Genomic DNA, 19,675 nt, shown 5'->3' with positions numbered 1-19,675 from the left:
GAATTTGTTTAGTTCAATATTCAGGTTCAGCCTGTGGGTACATTTAACCCAGTAATTTCAAATTGTATACACACACACACACACACACACACACACACACACACTCACGTTGTAGAGATATATGTGGCATGAAGACAGAAAGGGAAATAATTTGTAGAGAAGGAAAAGAGCCATCAAGAGGGAGGTAGGTGGAATGGGGAATTGAAGGGTAGGAGAAGAACAGAAAAAGAACCTATATATCTACTTTTATATCATCTATCTCTGTCTCTGTCTGTCTCTGTCTCTCTCATCTCTATCTCTATATAAATGTCCATTATGGTAACTTAAATATTTTTAAGTGGAAGTGATTCTATTTTCTCTTTTGTTTCTTACAAAATATTGAGTTTGATGATCAACAAAACAGGAAAGTATCATGTATATTTTGATGTGAATGTGCAAGAAATCATCATAATTTTGATCTCTTCTGATCAGGGCAGGATAGAATCTTATGTTTATACTAAAGTTGATGGTTAATTCTGCTATCTGTTGGGGTTTTAAGTGTGTTTCTCTCTCTCTCTCTCTCTCTCTCTCTCTCTCTCTCTCTCTCTCTCTCTCTCTGTGTGTGTGTGTGTGTGTGTGTGTGTGTGTGTGTGTGTGTGTCTGTGTTTGGTGAAGCTGAAGAGCTAGGCTTGAATATGCTAGGCAAACACTCTACTAAACTACATTTCCAGTCTTAGATTCTGTTTGAAACTGTATAACTATGCAAACTCAGCTGGTTTTGAATTTGACAGTCTCCTGTCTCAGACTTCCATGCCATGGGACTACTGATACATCTCATCATGTTTGCCTTTACATAAAATCTTGAGCTTAATTGTCTCTTTAGGCTGTTTCTCATTGACCAAAAATTAACAAGGAATGCATGAATTTTGTTAATTCAGAGGTGAACAACATTAAATGCATTGGATGCTCAAATTTATTCTTTCTAAACTGATAGTGTTTTTTAAAGTAATAGTTATAAAACCTCTTTCATCTACTTCTTGGAATCATCCTTTAGTAAAAATGGTAAAATGTACATTCTCACATCTGAGACAAGAAATTGTTTTCTACTATGGGTATGAAGCTATATCCTTTTAATAAAACTGTCCAAGATGCTGATTCCCACCATAATCTTACAGAACCTTCTATGCCTTCTCTTACCCATTCAACAGAAACTTTTCATTAATTTCCATGTGTTTTTTTTATTATTATTCTTTTAGCAATTCCTCTAGGAAAAGGGAAGTATACCAGAGGAGAAGTGGTTGCCATGGTCACTGACTACAGATAAACAGTTCCTTCCAACGTGGAGAGAGAAGCAGGAATCTACAGCCGACCATAGAATAAGAGGGCAGCAGATCACACTGATTTTTCAGAAATCCATCTAGAATTTTGGTACCGTCCAGACCAGTGTACAGTTGCCCACCTTAAGGGAAGTATCAATGTTTTGTCATGCTTATATCAGTGCTCAAAAACTATGAGAGAGCTTTTTGTTGGATAAGCTGACATAGTAGCATTATAAAGTACCTTGTGAATGTTTGCCCTGGGCAAGGAACAAACCAAGCTAGAATGTTAGGTTGGGTAGACTACTGACCATCTACTTGACACCGCCCAATCAGAACTCAGTAGAAGTCAGAACATTCTTTGTTTCTGGTTAATATAGTCTACAAAAAAATTTTTTTTTACCTTTATCTATAGGATAAAGGGGATAAGACCCAAATCCTAAATAAATCATGTTTTCTCTCTGCATATATGACTAGGATAAACTTTAACTTATAGATTAGGTACAATAGATTAACAACAATAAAACATAAAATGTGACGTATTTTAAGCCTATAAATTAGATATTTGTGCATATTTCTAGTTAATGATTTTAGACATGGTTCACCTTAGGTGTTTGAGAACATGGAAAATAAGGCCATCAGTGTGTGGTATTTTGCATATCAACTGAGTCCACTTTTCTTAGTGCAAGTCTGAGTTCTCCCTTATTATTTGTTATATGATCTTAGGCAAGTTACTTGATTTCCTTGATCTTTATTTTTTCCATCTGCAAAATACAAAAAAAGATGTTGTTGATAGTAAATCTTTCTCAACATTTAAAAATTATTTAAACACATATATTATATATTACAGTGTCTATCATGTTTGAAGGAACTTAACCACATATAATTGAAATAATCTTGAATAAGTGACATAGAATGATCACATTTCTTCATTAAAAGATAAGCCTTTGTCTTAGTATAAGTTGTAAGGAAGCTTTAAACTTCTGGCCATCTTAAAAGTTGTGTATCAACAGTATACATACATATGTATTGCACACATGCACGTGCAGAGTGGCCTAATGCCTTCTAGCATGACCAATAAGCTCAGTGACTTTGAGCTAGTGACTTTGCAGTTCAATAACATATGAACATTTTGCTGTAGTTTGTTTGTTTGTTTGTTTGTTTCTTCCTTTTCTTTCTTTGTGCCAGGTTTCAACCCAGTAACTGATGCATCAGCTCTTCCACACAGGCACTCTCCCATCCTTTCCTCTTCTTTTGTTTTACTTATTCCAAAAAGATTTATTGCTACTTGTACCAAAACATGAGGTAGATGCAAGGGTGCTAATGAAACTACCTACTGGCTTAAGAGATTCATTTAGGTGGAGGTCCTGAGGCTGGCTTATATAGAGCAGAGGAGGGAGACCCTTGTTGTCAAGGAGGCCCCCTAGTCATGCTTAAGAGTGAGTTACTAGAAGAGATACTTGCCTGTGATGGCTGGGGCAAGCCAGTCTGATTTGGCTAGCCTACAGAGGTTGAGGATGATCAGGTTGTTGCCCATCTTCTTGATGAGCTTAACCTCTTCATCCAGAAAGTGATTTTCTAAGAAGTCACAAAGACCAAGGTCAGTTCAGGCAGAACCTAGAAAATGGATATCCAAGAAGGTCTGATTCTTTCTGAGGCTAAGGAAGCTTACATGGCCTTTTAGTTTTTACCTCATTTATCTAGAGATGGCTTCTGTATATCCTGGAAGAGTACATAGCTCCCATAATCATTTTGCCCTTGAGCTTCTCCTTGGACAATTATCTGAAGAAGTGACCTATACTCTCCAGGGCCACATTGTACTGATCAAAATAGTAGCCCAGAGAGAGGGAGGTGTAGGAGGCCTGGAGGTACAAATTGACCAGGCCATTCACGGCAGCTTCTACCTTTTGAAAAGAGCTTTATGTGAGGCTTTATACTAGATTCTCAGGATGTACACACATCCATGTCTCCTAACCTCAAGGTATTAGTGCAATTGTGATTAGAATAATACTGGACGTCATCTAGGTCACCTTCATAGTCTTCCTATAACCTCTCCCACCCCAGAGACTGAGGGGGCCATCTGTAGCCAGACAGAGATTCCAGAGGAAGGATGGGGACATCAATCCACACAAAATATTTCAACTCAAAATTTTTCTTGCCTACAAGATGTGCAGGGATGATGGAACAGAGACTGAGGGAACAGCCAACCAATGACTGCCCCAACTTGAGACCCATCCCATGTGAGACAGACAACCACCGTCACTATTAAGAATACTCTGAAGGGATCCATCCCATAATCAGCTTCCAAATGCTGACACCATTGCATACACTAGCAAGATTTCGCTGAAAGGACCCAGATATAGCTGTCTCTTGTGAGACTATGCCGGGGCCTAGCAAACACAGAAGTGGATGATCACAGTCAGCTATTGGATGGGTCACACGGCCCCCAATGGAGGAGCTAGAGAAATTACTCAAGGAGCTAAAGGGAACTGCAACCCTATAGGTGGAACAACATTATGAACTAACCAGTACCTGGGAGCTCTTGTCTTTAGCTGCATATGTATTAAAAGATGGCCTAGTCGGCCATCACTGCAAAGAGAGGCCCATTGGACTTGCAAACTTTATATGCCCCAGTACAGGGGAACGCCAGGGCCAAAAAGGGGGAGTGGGTGGGTAGGGGAGTGGGGGGGTGGGTATGGAGGACCTTTGGGATAGCATTGAAAATGTAAACGAGGAAAATACCTAATTTAAAAAAAAAAACAAAAAACAAAAAAAAAAAAACCAACCAAACAAAAAAGAATACTCTGAAATGCTTGCAGACAAGAACCTAGCATAATACTCTCCTGAGAGGCTTCATCCATCAGCAGATGGATGTAGATGCAGAGACCCACCACCAAACATCAGGAGGATTCCCCTAGAGTTTTGTGGAAGCGTAGGTGATAGAAGTGAGAAAGTCAGAAGGGCCAAGGACATCATAAAAAGACTCAGAGTCAACGAGTCTAGGACTATGGGGGCTCACAGAGCCTTGGCCACCAACCAAGAACCACACAGGAACTGGACTTAGACTCCCTACTCATTTGTAGCAAATGTGCAGCATAATCTTCATGTGCATCCCCTAACAATTGGTGCAGCGGCTGTCTTGGTCCCTGTTCCTTGGCATTGGATCCCCTTCCCCATACCTGAACTGCCAGTTTGGACCTCAGTAGGAGAAGATGTGCCTAGTCCTGCTGAGACTAGATATCCCAGGCTGGGGTGGTATTCAAGAGGAACTCCCCTTCTCTAAGGAGAAGGGGAAGGGGCAATGGGTGGGGGAGATTTGTAAGGGTGGGCCTGGGAATAGAGGAAGGAGGGGGGCTGAGAGGCAGATATAAAGTAAATAATCTTTTTAAAAAAAGAATAATGCTGGCTGTAACACGGGACAATATAGAAGTGGAAGCAACTACATTAAAATTGGAGAAAATTGGGAAGACTAAAAGCACACATAACACATGACAAGTAGCAATACTTGTAAACTGGCACTGGTCTGGCTCCTAGTACTACTATTGATGCTGGATTTCAGAGGAGAGTGATACACATTTGTGTGGGGAATGGAAAATCCTAGTGGAAAGAAGACAATCCTAGACTTAAAGAAATAACTGCCTTACTAAAAGTACAGCTATGAGATTCACTTTAGAAGTCACAAATTTACCCATATGCTTTCTAAACTGGTGAGTATTTATGCTTGGGCCATGAGAAGAAGCAACAGAATAGATGATTTTGATGAAGAGGCCATAGAAATGGAAAACTCTGATGCCCAACCACTGCTAAGTGAGGTAATGTAATGGTAAAAAGGACAATATTTCATTAATATCAAGTCAGTTGATCTGTGAAAATAAATGGAGTTACCATAGACATAGAGGTATCACAGCTGGATGGTGATCATACACGCCTTTAATCCCAGCACTTGGGAAGGAGAGGCAGGCAAATCTCTGAGGTTAAGGCCAGCTAGTTCCTCGGGGTGAGTTTCAGGGTGGCCAGGGCTACCATGGGAAACCCTGTTTCAAAAAACCCAAACTAAAACAAAACAGAAAGGATGGAAGGAAAAAGAGAAAGGAAGGGAGGTAGGAAGGTATCAGCATCTTTAGTGTGATTCTGATGTCTGTGCTGCATTGTATTTACATGGCCAAAGGCTGGGAAAGTCGAGGGAAATTTAAATATTATGCCCACACTGTGAATCATGAAGAAAATAAAAAGTAGGGGATGCTGAAAATGTCTCTGCACTTTGCCTGGAACTCCCCTGACAAACTTCCACTGACACCTATTTTGAGCCAGCCTTGACCCAGGTACTCTCTGGTGCTAGCTATAAAAGTAAATCCAAATATCTTCTCTCTTAGTTTCCATTGCACTGAAGGGACAGAAGGAATGCCACACCAAGAATAAAAATTAAAAGACCTTTGGGTGAGTAGAGAATAAATGGCACAAACAAGTCAGTATAACGCAGAGAAGAGAAATTAAGACTTTTGGCTATTTTTCAACACATAATTTTCTTTCCTATGAAAAATTAGAAATATGCATGTGCATTTACCCCATTTGGCTTTCTCTGGGGGCAGCCCATAGTGTGAATTTGTGGACTCTTATTAATATTATTGAAGGAAGACCATGTTTTGTGCAGTTGTAGGAATAGCTGGAATTTAGAGACATGTGTATGCCCATACATTGCTCTGAAGAAAGCGATGAGAGATAATCATTAAAACATGGAGGGCTCTTTCTGCTTCAAAACCAACTTCCTCCCTTACTGTTCCCAATGTCTTTATTTGAAATGATTTTAATCGATAATGTCACTTGACAATGTGTTTCATATACTGGACAGAAAGTAGGGGAAGGGAAGGGGGCCCACAGGAAGGAAAGGGGTGAAGAAAAGAACAGAAAAAAAGAAACAACAAAATCTATCAGTGGAAGAAATTTTGGACTTTTCCAGAAGTTTTATTCTTCTTATAGTCTAAGAATCATGTGGGAGCTTAGATAAATGAATTGATCTACCTTAAGGAATACATATTCTGTGAAAAGAACAAACTAGTAATTCATTCTATGAACACTGAATGAAACCTCTACAACTTTTTATTCCCTACATCCTTTTCTGACAGGGGACAGAAAATCAAAAACAAAAAACAATACAAAACAATAAAACCCCCAAACCAAAACAACAATAAATGAATAGGTCCTTTACTAAAAGCACGGGTACTTAAGAAGCATATGATAAAATAGAGCTGAATAGTTCAATTAAGGAGAATAGTCTCTAGTCAAAGAATGTTCTGGAAAACTGCATTTTCCATCTGAGTAGCAAAAGCCCACATCCAGCTACTGAACAATTTCAATGCAGCTGATGTTACTGATAAAGACTCCTTCTTTCCACCGTTCATTGAAGATAGGTTCTGATCTCTGATGTATTTTTTTTGGCATCTTTTCCATTTATCAATTATGTGTAATTGTGTGGGTTTATGTATGGGTCCTCTGTTCTGTCTATATAGATTGACGTGTACATTTTTGTGTACATGCTGTTTTTTTATAACCATCGCTCTCAACTAGCTTGAAATGAGGCATGGCGATACCACCCACAGAATTTTCCCCCTCAGATTATTTTTCCATCAGAAAGGTGTTTGGTTTGTTTTCTTTGTTGTTGTTGTTGTTGTTTTGTTTTTCTTTTTTTTACTTATGCCTGTGAAGAAAGGCATTTGATATTTTGAAGCCAGAACACACGAAATTCAGGAAATTAGCAAAGGGCCAGTGAGAGGGAACATGCATTTATAGAGGGTGGATTAAAGATTAGAGGTGACGTAAAGCAGAGAAGGAGAACACCAGGAGCAGAAAGATTGAGGCCGGTTGTGCCATGAGGGGAATGGGAAATGAGGGGCAGGGAAAGGGTGGGAACACAAATGAAGTGTGTATGAACAAGCCATGAGGGGACCTATGATTTTATAGAAAGTAAAAAATACAATGAATAGGGACAGGACAATACACGTGGCAGGAAAAAAAACACATGGTGCAGGAAAGCTAGGAGTTGGAGGTCTGAGTGGGGAGGAGGATAAGGGCAAGGTGAGCAAATAAAGATAGGGCACGGACTAGCCAAAACTGACGATGTGTGAAGAAGCCACATGAAACTAAACTAGTTTTTAAACAACTTAACACTTTGAAACAAACAAAAACCAACCAACCAACCAAAACCCAGGAGTTTGGGCAGAGATATCCCATATGGATGGACAGTACAGCTCCCCAAAGACGCAGGTTATTAAATGAAAATCACAGTGCCAAGCATGGGGTACCTTCCTAGAAGTCATTGATTGAGAATATCCCCAAATACTCAAAACAAGGCAGGCTATTGCCATCTCTTCTGGTTACCCTTCCTAACTGGATAGTAAGACCTTGTTATGAAAGTCATTGCACACTATGGGTAAATGAAAGAAATTAACCTTGAATTTACCAGGAAGCTCATTCCTCTTTCTCTTTCTGTCTGTCTCTGTCTGTCTCTCTCTCTCTCTCTCTATATATATATATATATATAGAGAGAGAGAGAGAGAGAGATATGCATATATATATATATATATATATATATATATATATACATTCTCTTTACATCAAAATCTATTCTAAATATTTATGCTTTATAACCCCCGATTTGTGCCATTCTCAGCCTTGGTCAGGGAAGATTCTAATTACAGAGAATGTAGTTAATATAATAATTGTTCAAAATTCGGAAAATAAATGCTGTGAATCCTCAACTCTAGATGGAACATCTAAATCAACCCCTTGTCTTGCCGATCGCTCCCGAAAAATGGAGCAGAAAACATATAAGAACCAGATGGTGGGGAAATGGGACAAAAGGCTGGCTTCAACAATTCTACTGCTCTTCTACATGTGGAGCCACAGCAGTTATGGTTACCAGCACAAAACTTCTACAAGAGTAAGAGTTAAAAATTACAGCAAAGGCTTGGGAGAGGCTCCCAAGGCCCCACTCCTGTTTGAAAAGCTATTGGCAGTTGATGACTACTGGAGGACTATTGTATGTCAAGCTTTCACCAGTTAGAAAACACTATGTCTACTCACCCCAAATAAGGAAGTCACAACAGACCGAAGTATGGATACCACCAAAGTCCAACTTGATAAACCAATGATAATTGGTAACTCCCCCAGTGTGAGAGCTAAGATGGGTTATTTTTTGCTGTGTCTGAGAACAACTGATAGAAACAAACAGGTTGGGGATAAAATTATCTTCCAAATCAGGATGGAATTTTAGCTATGCTATATACAAACATTAAATTTTGAGCAACTCCATAGCTTTCCTCCATAAGCTGAATTAGAAAATCTTTGAATCAAGACACCTATTATTGTGTAAGTTTATTCCTAGACATGCCGTAGATAGTTACACAATAGAAGTTTAAAAAAAAATCTAAATGAGAGTCTTCTCTTTGTTAGAATTGTGACAAAACAAAACAAAAAGCTGTTAAATTTTAAATAAACAAATAGCTCCTTTAGTATGAGTATACCCGAAATATTGTACAAAAAACTTGTAAATATATCTACTGTTTATCTGTCTGTGAGGCTTAAGCTCTATTTGCAAACATCTAACATTCTGCCTTTAAAAGAACCCCAGATTAACTGTGCATTGGAGTTCGGAACCACCAGAACATCAAGTAATAGACTGCCGAGGATTCTAGAAGATCCTTGTTTGATCCTCCCGAGAAGCCTCTCTCTAAGTAATATTTGGAACTCTCTTCCCTCGAAGAAAACAAAGTAAGGATCTGGTTTCCGGGAAGCCAGAAAATAATTTCTTCAAAAGAAATTGCCTAGAGTTAAAGGGATTTCTTTTTCTCCTCATATTTTATTTGTTCTTTGAAAAGAATTGTACAATGTGTTTTGATGCTGTTCACCTCCTCCCACCACTGATCCAGATCCACTCCCCTTCTTTACACATCCAACTTTGTGTCCTTTCTTTATTCCCCATTCTTCAAGTATAGTTTATGCTGCCCACATGTTCTTGGATGTGTGGACACTAGGTACCAAACCTCACACCTTTAAAAAACTGACTCCCCATTTTCCGGCAGCCATCACTTGCCAATAGCTCCTTAGCTAGGGATGGGACCTAGTGTCCACATCCTTTCTTCTGGGTGGAAGAGGGGAGGGGGAGAGGAAAAGGGGAACATGTTCAGGTATTGGGGTGGGGGGAAAACTGGAGAGAAGTCCTGAGGGTCAGCAGAATGAATGAAAATATGCAACCTTGGGGGGTGGGGGGACACTCTAGAATGTATCAGAGACCTGGGAAGTACGAGACTCTCAGGACTCAATGGGAGTGACCTTGAATGAAATGCCCACCAGTGGGGAGGGGGATCTTGTAGAATCTACCTCCAGCAGAAAGCCAGGTCATCAATTAGAGAGATGAGATTGCCATTCCACAGTCAAAAACTCTGACCCAGAATTGTTTCTGTCTAAAAGAACTTCAGGGACAATTGGAGAAGAGCCCAAGAGAAAGGAGGTCCAGTGACTGGCCCAAATGGGGATCTAACTCAAGGGGAGGCTCCAAGGCCTGACACTATTACTGATGCTATGGTGTGTTTACAGACAGGAACCTAACATGGCTTCCCTCCGAAAGGCCCAACAAACAGCTGACTGAGACATAAGGAGATACAACCAACCAATGGACTGAAGTCAGGAACCTCTGAACCTGTAAGCCAGCCCCAATTAAATGTTTTTTATAAGACTTGCCTTGGTCATGGTGTCTGTTTACAGCAGTAAAACCTTAACTAAGACAAGGGGGAAAGAAAAGAGCCAAAGAAAAAATCACAAGAAACACATTGGTATTTTGGTCGTTGTTGTGGTTCATTGCTGGGTAGTGAAATGGAAATTTCTAGTTTTGTAGAAAAGTTAATTATGTCAAAGAATGTTTTACTGGGGCACACAGGTGAGAAAGGATGTCTTGCTAGAGTACCCCGTGAAAGAATGTTTTCCTGAGGTAGACACAGGTGAAAGGATGTTTTCCTAGAGCAGACACTAGAAAGATTCCTGAAGTAGACACAGGTGAAAAGATGTTTTGATACAGCAAACACATGGAAGGACCTGTGATGAAGGAGTATATATATGGCCCCACAGACCGTGAGAGAGAGGAGCTCCGAGCATTGGATTCGCTGACAGCACATATGTATTGGTTCACTTTCCATAGCATTGTTGAGCTCAACTTGTGATAATGTGGCCATTGAGAGAAATGAACTGCTTGTGAGGTTCCTATGGCAGCTTGCTGCTTCCACTGCCTCAGGTCTGCCGGTTCCTTCAGGATTGAACTAAAACTGCTGGTTCGCATGTGGTATATGCTTGCCTAGAGGACCGGTTTGCAGCTGCTGAATTGTATTTGGTGTTTGCTGTGGGACTGAACTGCTAAGAAAGGAGATCAAGTTCACCCCCAAAAGAACTACTGCTAAACAGGTACACTTCCCCCATATCCTAATAACTTTTCCCTTCCACTGCCTGTGCTGGGTAGGTGGTACGCTAGAGTAGAGTTTGAACCGTTATTAAATGTAGGTTGCAAAATAATATGTGACTACAAGGTACTACTGATGATTGGTTTTCTGCCTTGGTCACTTGAAAACTCCTTCCGGTACCATGAAAACCAGTCCTCAGGGAAAGCGCATCTTCTCAGTCTGCTTCAGCTGGTTCCTATACGCTTTTCATCTAAAGTTTGGTGATTTTGAATAATAGAATACTATCATCAATTTCTAGGAAGCAAATGAGTACAACAGCAATTGCCTATATTGTTTTGAGGGTCTCTTAAACTTCTCTGAACAACATGGGGAGAAGTTTCTCATGCCTGGCATGAGAAACAAACATTATTTGTTAGCGAGTGAGATTTTGGGGAGAGTATTGTTAGCCCAATTTTTTTGGAGGAGTGATGTTATCCCAAATGCTATAACTTTGTTACACATGCATGAGCATGTGTGTACACACACACACACACACACGTTACACTCACATAAAATAAAATAAATAAAATAAAATAATGTTTGTATATTAAGGAGACACAAAATGATATAATTCCCTATAGTTTTTTTCTTTAGTGTTATTTATGTTTCCTGCCTCCCTTACCCTCTGTTACCCACCCTTCCTCCTTCCCCAGTAAATGTCCACCCTTTGCTTGTTTAACCCATTTCTACCTTCACAGCACCTGTGCCTTATTCTTCTCCCTAGACCTCTTCCTCTAGCCCATGCTTTCTTTTATTTTCTGGTATCTATAATTACTCCAGGTTATTTAATCACACCTGAAGATTAAAATCTGGTATTCACAAATAAGCGAGTATTTGCATTTTTGCATGTGGGTTAAGTCACTCTTTTTTCTAGTTCCATTCATTTACCTGCCAAGGTCATGATTTCTTTCTATTTAGAGATTAAACAGTACTCATTGTATATATGTACACATTTTTATTATTCATTTATCTGTTAAAGGACATTTATGTTGTTCCTATTTCCCAGTTATGTAGAGTTGAACAATAGTGTGGCTAAGTAAATATCTATAGAGTAGGATGTTGAGTCTTTCAGGTATATGCCAAGGAGTGGTATAGCTGAGTCATAATTTATATCTATTTAGATTTTTGAGAATTCTCCACAGTAGTTCCACCAGTTTAATTTTCCTCTTCCTTTTCCTCCCTTTCATTCCTTCTATATATTTCCATATATTCAAATTCATTGCCTTTTCCCTTTTTATTGTTATTATTGCACATATGTATAAATGTGTAGACAATTACTACTGCTGATTCTGTTTAGACTTGTTTGTATGACTGTGGTTTCAGAGAGTTGAACGTAGAATTGAATAACCCTGAGTAGCTTTCCCTCTCTCAGAAGTTGTTAGTTTAGTAGAGTTGCCTATACATAGAGCCCTGTGAGATTTTCTTCTTCCACATTCATTTGGGCATCAGTGTTATCCATTGTTCAATTCCTGTTTTGTCACCACAATGTCAAAATACCATAAGTATAGCATCTCTGTTATTTCTAGAAGACACAATCTCATAAGAGTCTTCTTATCTCTTGGCTCTTAACAATCTTTCTGCCTCATGATCTTAGCCATTCTGGCTGGGGTAAGATGAAATCTCAATGTAGTGTTAGTTTCCATTTCCCTAGTCATTAAGGAGCCAGGATTCATTTTAAGACATTCTTAAGTACTTTTATATCCTCTTTAGAGAACTTTCCATTGAGAATCAGGGCATTTTAAAAATTGGGTTGCTTGCTTTCCAGACTGTTTATTTTATGAGTCTTTATATTTTCTGGATATTAATTCTCTGTCAGCTGTAAACCAGCAAAGACTCTCTCCCACTTTCTGGGCTTCCTCCTCCTTGTGTCCTTTGCTGTATAGACTGTTGTCAGTTTTATGAGGCCCCATTTGTCAATTGTTGACCTTAGTTATTGGGCAAATGGAGGCATATTCAGAAAGTCCTTTCCTACACCTATATCATGTAGCTTACTGCCTAAGTATTTTTCTAATAGTTTCAGTGTTTCTAGGTCTCCTGTTGCAGCCTTTGATACATTTGGAGATAGTTTTTTGTGCAAATTGATAGACATAGTTCTAATTCAACTTTTCTATGTATGCTGTTTCCCCTATATCATTTGTTGAAGACACATTCTTCATTCGCATCTTTGTCAAATATTCTGTCATTCGCATCTTTGTCAAATATTAAATGGTGGCTGTTACATTTATTCATGCTCAGGTCTTCATTTTTGTTCCACTGATCTACATATCTATTTTGTGCCGTACCTTTTTGTTTTATTACTATGGTTCTGTAATATATGTTGAGATCTGTAATGGTAACTGCCTAAGCTAAAAAACTTAGTATTGTTTTGGTGACCCAGGTCTCTTCTGATTCTGCATGAATTTTACGATAAACTTTTTCCCATTTCTGTGAAGAATGAGAAGAGCATTTAGATTTCACGTTGCATTTAATTTTTAAATGGCCTTTGGCAGGATGATACTTTTTTTACAATAATTCTAGCAACATGAGAAAAAGAGGTGTTTCTGTTTTCTAGTATCTGTATTTATTGCTTCCCAGGCTTAATGTTTTCATTGCCCTTTGCATCCTTAAATAGGTTTAATCCTAGATAATTTCATTTTGTTTGAAGCTACTATGAATGGGAGTGTGGCCATGATATCTTTCTCTGTATGGTTGATTTGGGTGTATAGAGAAGCTACTGATTTACTTTGTAATTGATTCTGCATCCTCACACATTTCTGAAATTGTTGATCAATTTTTGTTATTGTTGTTGTGCAGGTGGGGTTTTTTGTAGAAATCTTGAAATCTGTTATATATAGTATTATGTCATCTACAAATGGGGATATTTGACTTCTTCATTTCCTGATTATATAATTCATTTCCTTATAGTTTCGACAATTGCTTTGAGCATAATGTTGAAAAGGAATAGAGAAAGTGGGCAACCATGTCCTTGATTCCTGTGGGGTTGCTTCAAGTTTTTGCCTGTTAGGATGATGTTGGCTGTTGGTTTCTCATATATAGATTTTATTGTGTTATGGTATGTTCCTATTCATCAAACTATATCTAAGAATTTTATCATGAATGCTTGTTGGATTTCATCAAAGTTTTTCTTTTCCTCTATTGAGGTGATTATGTATTTTTGTCTTTAAGTCCATTTATATCAGTGGCTCTCAACCTTTCTAATGCTGCGACCCTTTAGTACAGTTCCTCACGTTGTGATGACCCCCCAAACCATAAAATTATTTTCATTGCTACCACATAATTGGAATTTTGCTACTGTTAGGAATCATAGTATAAACAACTGTGTTTTACAGTGGTCATAAGTAACCTCCATGAAAGGATTCTTGGACTCCCAAGGGGGTCATGAGCCACAGGTTGAGAACCATTGACTTGTGTGGTTTATTTCATGTACGGATTTCTGTATGTTAATCTATCCCTGCACCACTGTGTGGGATAAGGTCAACTTGGTTTTGGTGGATAATCTTGATATATATCTATATTCAGGCTGTAATAATTTTAAGAGGGTTTTTGCATTTGTTCTCATGAGTGGTATTGGCCTGTTTTTCTTCTTCTTTTTATATTTATATCTTTACCTGGTTTTATTGTTAGAGTTAAACTGGATTCATAGAAGAAGTTTGAAAATTCACTTTCTGATTATAAGTTTTTGATAATTTAAGAAATGTCAGTTAAGGGGGGAGAAATGTCAGTTAAAATTCTTCTTTGAAAATCTAGTAGAATTGTGCTGAGAATACACATGGGCCTTTTTTTCAGTTAGAAAGCTTTTTATTATGTTTTCAATCTCCTTATTCTTATGGCTGTTTAAATAATTGATGGTTATTTAAATCATTGAGCTTTTCTTGGTCTGAGGAAGGTTTGATGAATTTATAAATTTATCCATTTCTTATAAATTTTTAAATTTAGTATATATTTTAAAACAGTCCTTAAATATTCTGATTTGTTTCTTGTCTGCTATGTCATTTACTTTGTTTGTTTTGTTTTTGTTTTTGTTTTTGTCTTTGTTTTTGTTTTTGTTTTTTTTGTTTTTGTTTTTTTGAGATATGGTTTCTCTGTGTAGCCCTGACTGTCCTGGAACTCACTTTGTAGACCAGCTGGCCTCGAAATCAAAAATCTGCCTGCCTTTGCCTCCTAAGTGCTGGGATTAAAGGTGTTCTTTTTTTTTTTTTTTTTTTTTTTTTGTTTTTTTTTTTTCCATTTTTTATTAGGTATTTAACTCATTTACATTTCCAATGCTATACCAAAAGTCCCCCATATCCACCCACCCCCACTCCCCTGCCCACCCACTCCCCCTTTTTGGCCCTGGTATTCCCCTGTACTGGGGCAAATAAAGTTTGCAAGTCCAATGGGCCTCTCTTTCCAGTGATGGCCGACTAGGCCATCTTTTGATATATATGCAGCTAGAGTCAAGAGCTCCGGGGTACTGGTTAGCTCATAATGTTGTTCCACCTATAGGGTTGCAGATCCCTTTAGCTCCTTGGCTACTTTCTCTAGCTCCTCCATTGGGAGCCCTATGATCCATCCATTAGCTGACTGTGAGCATCCACTTCTGTGTTTGCTGGGCCCCGGCATAGTCTCACAAGAGACAGCTACATCTGCGTCCTTTCAATAAAATCTTGCTAGTGTATGCAATGGTGTCAGCGTTTGGATGCTGATTATGGGGTGGATCCCTGGCTATGGCAGTCTCTACATGGTCCATCCTTTCATCTCAGCTCCAAACTCTGTCTCTGTAACTCCTTCCATGGGTGTTTTGTTCCCAAATCTAAGGAGGGGCATAGTGTCCACACTTCAGTCTTCATTCTCCTTGAGTTTCATGTGTTTAGCAAATTATATCTTATATCTTGGGTATCCTAGGTTTGGGGCTAATATCCACTTATCAGTGAATACATATTGTGTGAGTTTCTTTGTGAATGTGTTACCTCACTCAGGATGATGCCCTCCAGGTCCATCCATTTGGCTAGGAATTTCATAAATTCATTCTTTTTAATAGCTGAGTAGTACTCCATTGTGTAGATGTACCACATTTTCTGTATCCATTCCTCTGTTGAGGGGCATCTAGGTTCTTTCCAGCTTCTGGCTATTATAAATAAGGCTGCTATGAACATAGTGGAGCATGTGTCCTTCTTACCTGTTGGGGCATCTTCTGGATATATGCCCAGGAGAGGTATTGCTGGATCCTCCGGTAGTACTATGTCCAGTTTTCTGAGGAACCGCCAGACTGATTTCCAGAGTGGTTGTACAAGCCTGCACTCCCACCAACAATGGAGGAGTGTTCCTCTTTCTCCACATCCTCGCCAGCATCTGCTGTCACCTGAATTTTTGATCTTAGCCATTCTGACTGGTGTGAGGTGGAATCTCAGGGTTGTTTTGATTTGCATTTCCCTGATGATTAAGGATGTTGAACATTTTTTCAAGTGCTTCTCTGCCATTCGGTATTCCTCAGGTGAGAATTCTTTGTTCAGTTCTGAGCCCCATTTTTTAATGGGGTTATTTGATTTTCTGAAGTCCACCTTCTTGAGTTCTTTATATATGTTGGATATTAGTCCCCTATCTGATTTAGGATAGGTAAAGATCCTTTCCCAATCTGTTGGTGGTCTTTTTGTCTTATTGACGGTGTCTTTTGCCTTGCAGAAACTTTGGAGTTTCATTAGGTCCCATTTGTCGATTCTCGATCTTACAGCACAAGCCATTGCTGTTCTGTTCAGGAATTTTTCCCCTGTGCCCATATCTTCAAGGCTTTTCCCCACTTTCTCCTCTATAAGTTTCAGTGTCTCTGGTTTTATGTGAAGTTCCTTGATCCACTTAGATTTGACCTTAGTACAAGGAGATAAGTATGGATCGATTCGCATTCTTCTACACGATAACAACCAGTTGTGCCAGCACCAATTGTTGAAAATGCTGTCTTTCTTCCACTGGATGGTTTTAGCTCCCTTGTCGAAGATCAAGTGACCATAGGTGTGTGGGTTCATTTCTGGATCTTCAATTCTATTCCATTGGTCTACTTGTCTGTCTCTATACCACTACCATGCAGTTTTTATTACAATTGCTCTGTAGTAAAGCTTTAGGTCTGGCATGGTGATTCCGCCAGAAGTTCTTTTATCCTTGAGAAGACTTTTTGCTATCCTAGGTTTTTTGTTATTCCAGACAAATTTGCAAATTGCTCCTTCCAATTCGTTGAAGAATTGAGTTGGAATTTTGATGGGGATTGCATTGAATCTGTAGATTGCTTTTGGCAAGATAGCCATTTTTACAATGTTGATCCTGCCAATCCATGAGCATGGGAGATCTTTCCATCTTATGAGATCTTCTTTAATTTCTTTCTTCAGAGATTTGAAGTTTTTATCATACAGATCTTTCACCTCCTTAGTTAGAGTCACGCCAAGATATTTTATATTATTTGTGACTATTGAGAAGGGTGTTGTTTCCCTAATTTCTTTCTCAGCCTGTTTATTCTTTGTATAGAGAAAGGCCATTGACTTGTTTGAGTTTATTTTATATCCAGCTACTTCACCGAAGCTGTTTATCAGGTTTAGGAGTTCTCTGGTAGAATTTTAGGGTCACTTATATATACTATCATATCATCTGCAAAAAGTGATATTTTGACTTCCTCTTTTCCAATTTGTATCCCCTTGATCTCCTTTTGTTGTCGAATTGCTCTGGCTAATACTTCAAGTACTATGTTGAAAAGGTAGGGAGAAAGTGGGCAGCCTTGTCTAGTCCCTGATTTTAGTGGGATTGCTTCCAGCTTCTCTCCATTTACTTTGATGTTGGCTACTGGTTTGCTGTAGATTGCTTTTATCATGTTTAGGTATGGGCCTTGAATTCCTGATCTTTCCAAAACTTTTATCATGAATGGGTGTTGGATCTTGTCAAATGCTTTTTCTGCATCTAACGAGATGATCATGTGGTTTTTGTCTTTGAGTTTGTTTATATAATGGATTACATTGATGGATTTTCGTATATTAAACCATCCCTGCATCCCTGGAATAAAACCTACTTGGTCAGGATGGATGATTGCTTTAATGTGTTCTTGGATTCGGTTAGCGAGAATTTTATTGAGGATTTTTGCATCGATATTCATAAGAGAAATTGGTCTGAAGTTCTCTATCTTTGTTGGATCTTTCTGTGGTTTAGGTATCAGAGTAATAGTGGCTTCATAAAATGAGTTGGGTAGAGTACCTTCTACTTCTATTTTGTGAAATAGTTTGTGCAGAATTGGAATTAGATCTTCTTTGAAGGTCTGATAGAACTCTGCACTAAACCCATCTGGTCCTGGGCTTTTTTTGGTTGGGAGACTATTAATAACTGCTTCTATTTCTTTAGGTGATATGGGACTGTTTAGATGGTCAACTTGATCCTGATTCAACTTTGGTACCTGGTATCTGTCCAGAAATTTGTCCATTTCGTCCAGGTTTTCCAGTTTTGTTGAGTATAGCCTTTTGTAGAAGGATCTGATGGTGTTTTGGATTTCTTCAGGATCTGTTGTTATGTCTCCCTTTTCATCTCTGATTTTGTTAATTAGGATTTTGTCCCTGTGCCCTTTAGTGAGTCTAGCTAAGGGTTTATCTATCTTGTTGATTTTCTCAAAGAACCAACTCCTCGTTTGGTTAATTCTTTGAATAGTTCTTCTTGTTTCCACTTGGTTGATTTCACCCCTGAGTTTGATTATTTCCTGCCGTCTACTCCTCTTGGGTGAATTTGCTTCCTTTTTTTCTAGGGCTTTTAGATGTGTTGTCAAGCTGCTAGTATGTGCTGTCTCCCGTTTCTTCTTGGAGGCACTCAGCGCTATGAGTTTCCCTCTTAGAAATGCTTTCATTGTTTCCCATAGGTTTGGGTACGTTGTGGCTTCATTTTCATTAAACTCTAAAAAGTCTTTAATTTCTTTCTTTATTCCTACCTTGACCAAGGTATCATTGAGAAGAGTGTTATTCAGTTTCCACGTGAATGTTGGCTTTCCATTATTTATGTTGTTATTGAAGATCAGTCTTAGGCCATGGTGGTCTGATAGGATACATGGGACAATTTCAATATTTTTGTATCTATTGAGGCCTGTTTTGTGACCAATTATATGGTCAATTTTGGAGAAGGTCCCGTGAGGTGCTGAGAAGAAGGTATATCCTTTTGTTTTAGGATAAAATGTTCTGTAGATATCTGTCAGGTCCATTTGTTTCATAACTTCTGTTAGTTTCACTGTGTCCCTGTTTAGTTTCTGTTTCCACGATCTGTCCTTTGAAGAAAGTGGTGTGTTGAAGTCTCCCACTATTATTGTGTGAGGTGCAATGTATGCTTTGAGCTTTACTAAAGTGTCTCTAATGAATGTGGCTGCCCTGGCATTTGGTGCGTAGATATTCAGAATTGAGAGTTCCTCTTGGAGGATTTTACCTTTGATGAGTATGAAGTGTCCCTCCTTGTCTTTTTTGATAACTTTGGGTTGGAAGTCGATTTTATCCGATATTAAAATGGCTACTCCAGCTTGTTTCTTCAGTCCATTTGCTTGGAAAATTGTTTTCCAGCCTTTCACTCTGAGGTAGTGTCTGTCTTTTTCCCTGAGATGGGTTTCCTGTAAGCAGCAGAATGTTGGGTCCTGTTTGTGTAGCCAGTCTGTTAGTCTATGTCTTTTTATTGGGGAATTGAGTCCATTGATATTAAGAGATATTAAGGAAAAGTAATTGTTGCTCCCTTTTATTTTTGTTGTTAGAGTTGGCATTCTGTTCTTGTGGCTGTCTTCTTTTTGGTTTGTTGAATGATTACTTTCTTGGTTGTTCTAGGGCGTGATTTCCGTCCTTGTATTGCTTCTTTTCTGTTATTATCCTTTGAAGGGCTGGATTCGTGGAAAGATATTGTGTGAACTTGGTTTTGTCGTGG

The 19,675-nt window shown here is 38.7% G+C and overlaps 1 long non-coding RNA gene across 1 annotated transcript in view; it reads left to right on the top strand.

The window, feature by feature from the left end:
* The first annotated feature begins 3,988 nt into the window (after positions 1 to 3,988).
* The window catches only part of Gm30159, a 34,982-nt gene continuing 19,295 nt past the window's right edge, over positions 3,989 to 19,675 (top strand). The window contains exons 1-3 of the long non-coding RNA XR_384132.1: positions 3,989 to 5,732; positions 8,915 to 9,062; positions 9,888 to 9,992. This is a non-coding gene — a long non-coding RNA (predicted gene, 30159). The remainder of the gene's footprint in view (positions 5,733 to 8,914; positions 9,063 to 9,887; positions 9,993 to 19,675) is intronic.

Source organism: Mus musculus, chromosome 15 (assembly GCF_000001635.26).
Source record: "Mus musculus strain C57BL/6J chromosome 15, GRCm38.p6 C57BL/6J".
Classification (NCBI taxonomy): domain Eukaryota; kingdom Metazoa; phylum Chordata; class Mammalia; order Rodentia; family Muridae; genus Mus; species Mus musculus.
Note: the sequence above shows the minus strand (reverse complement) of the source record. Positions and strands in the feature narration are given on the sequence as shown.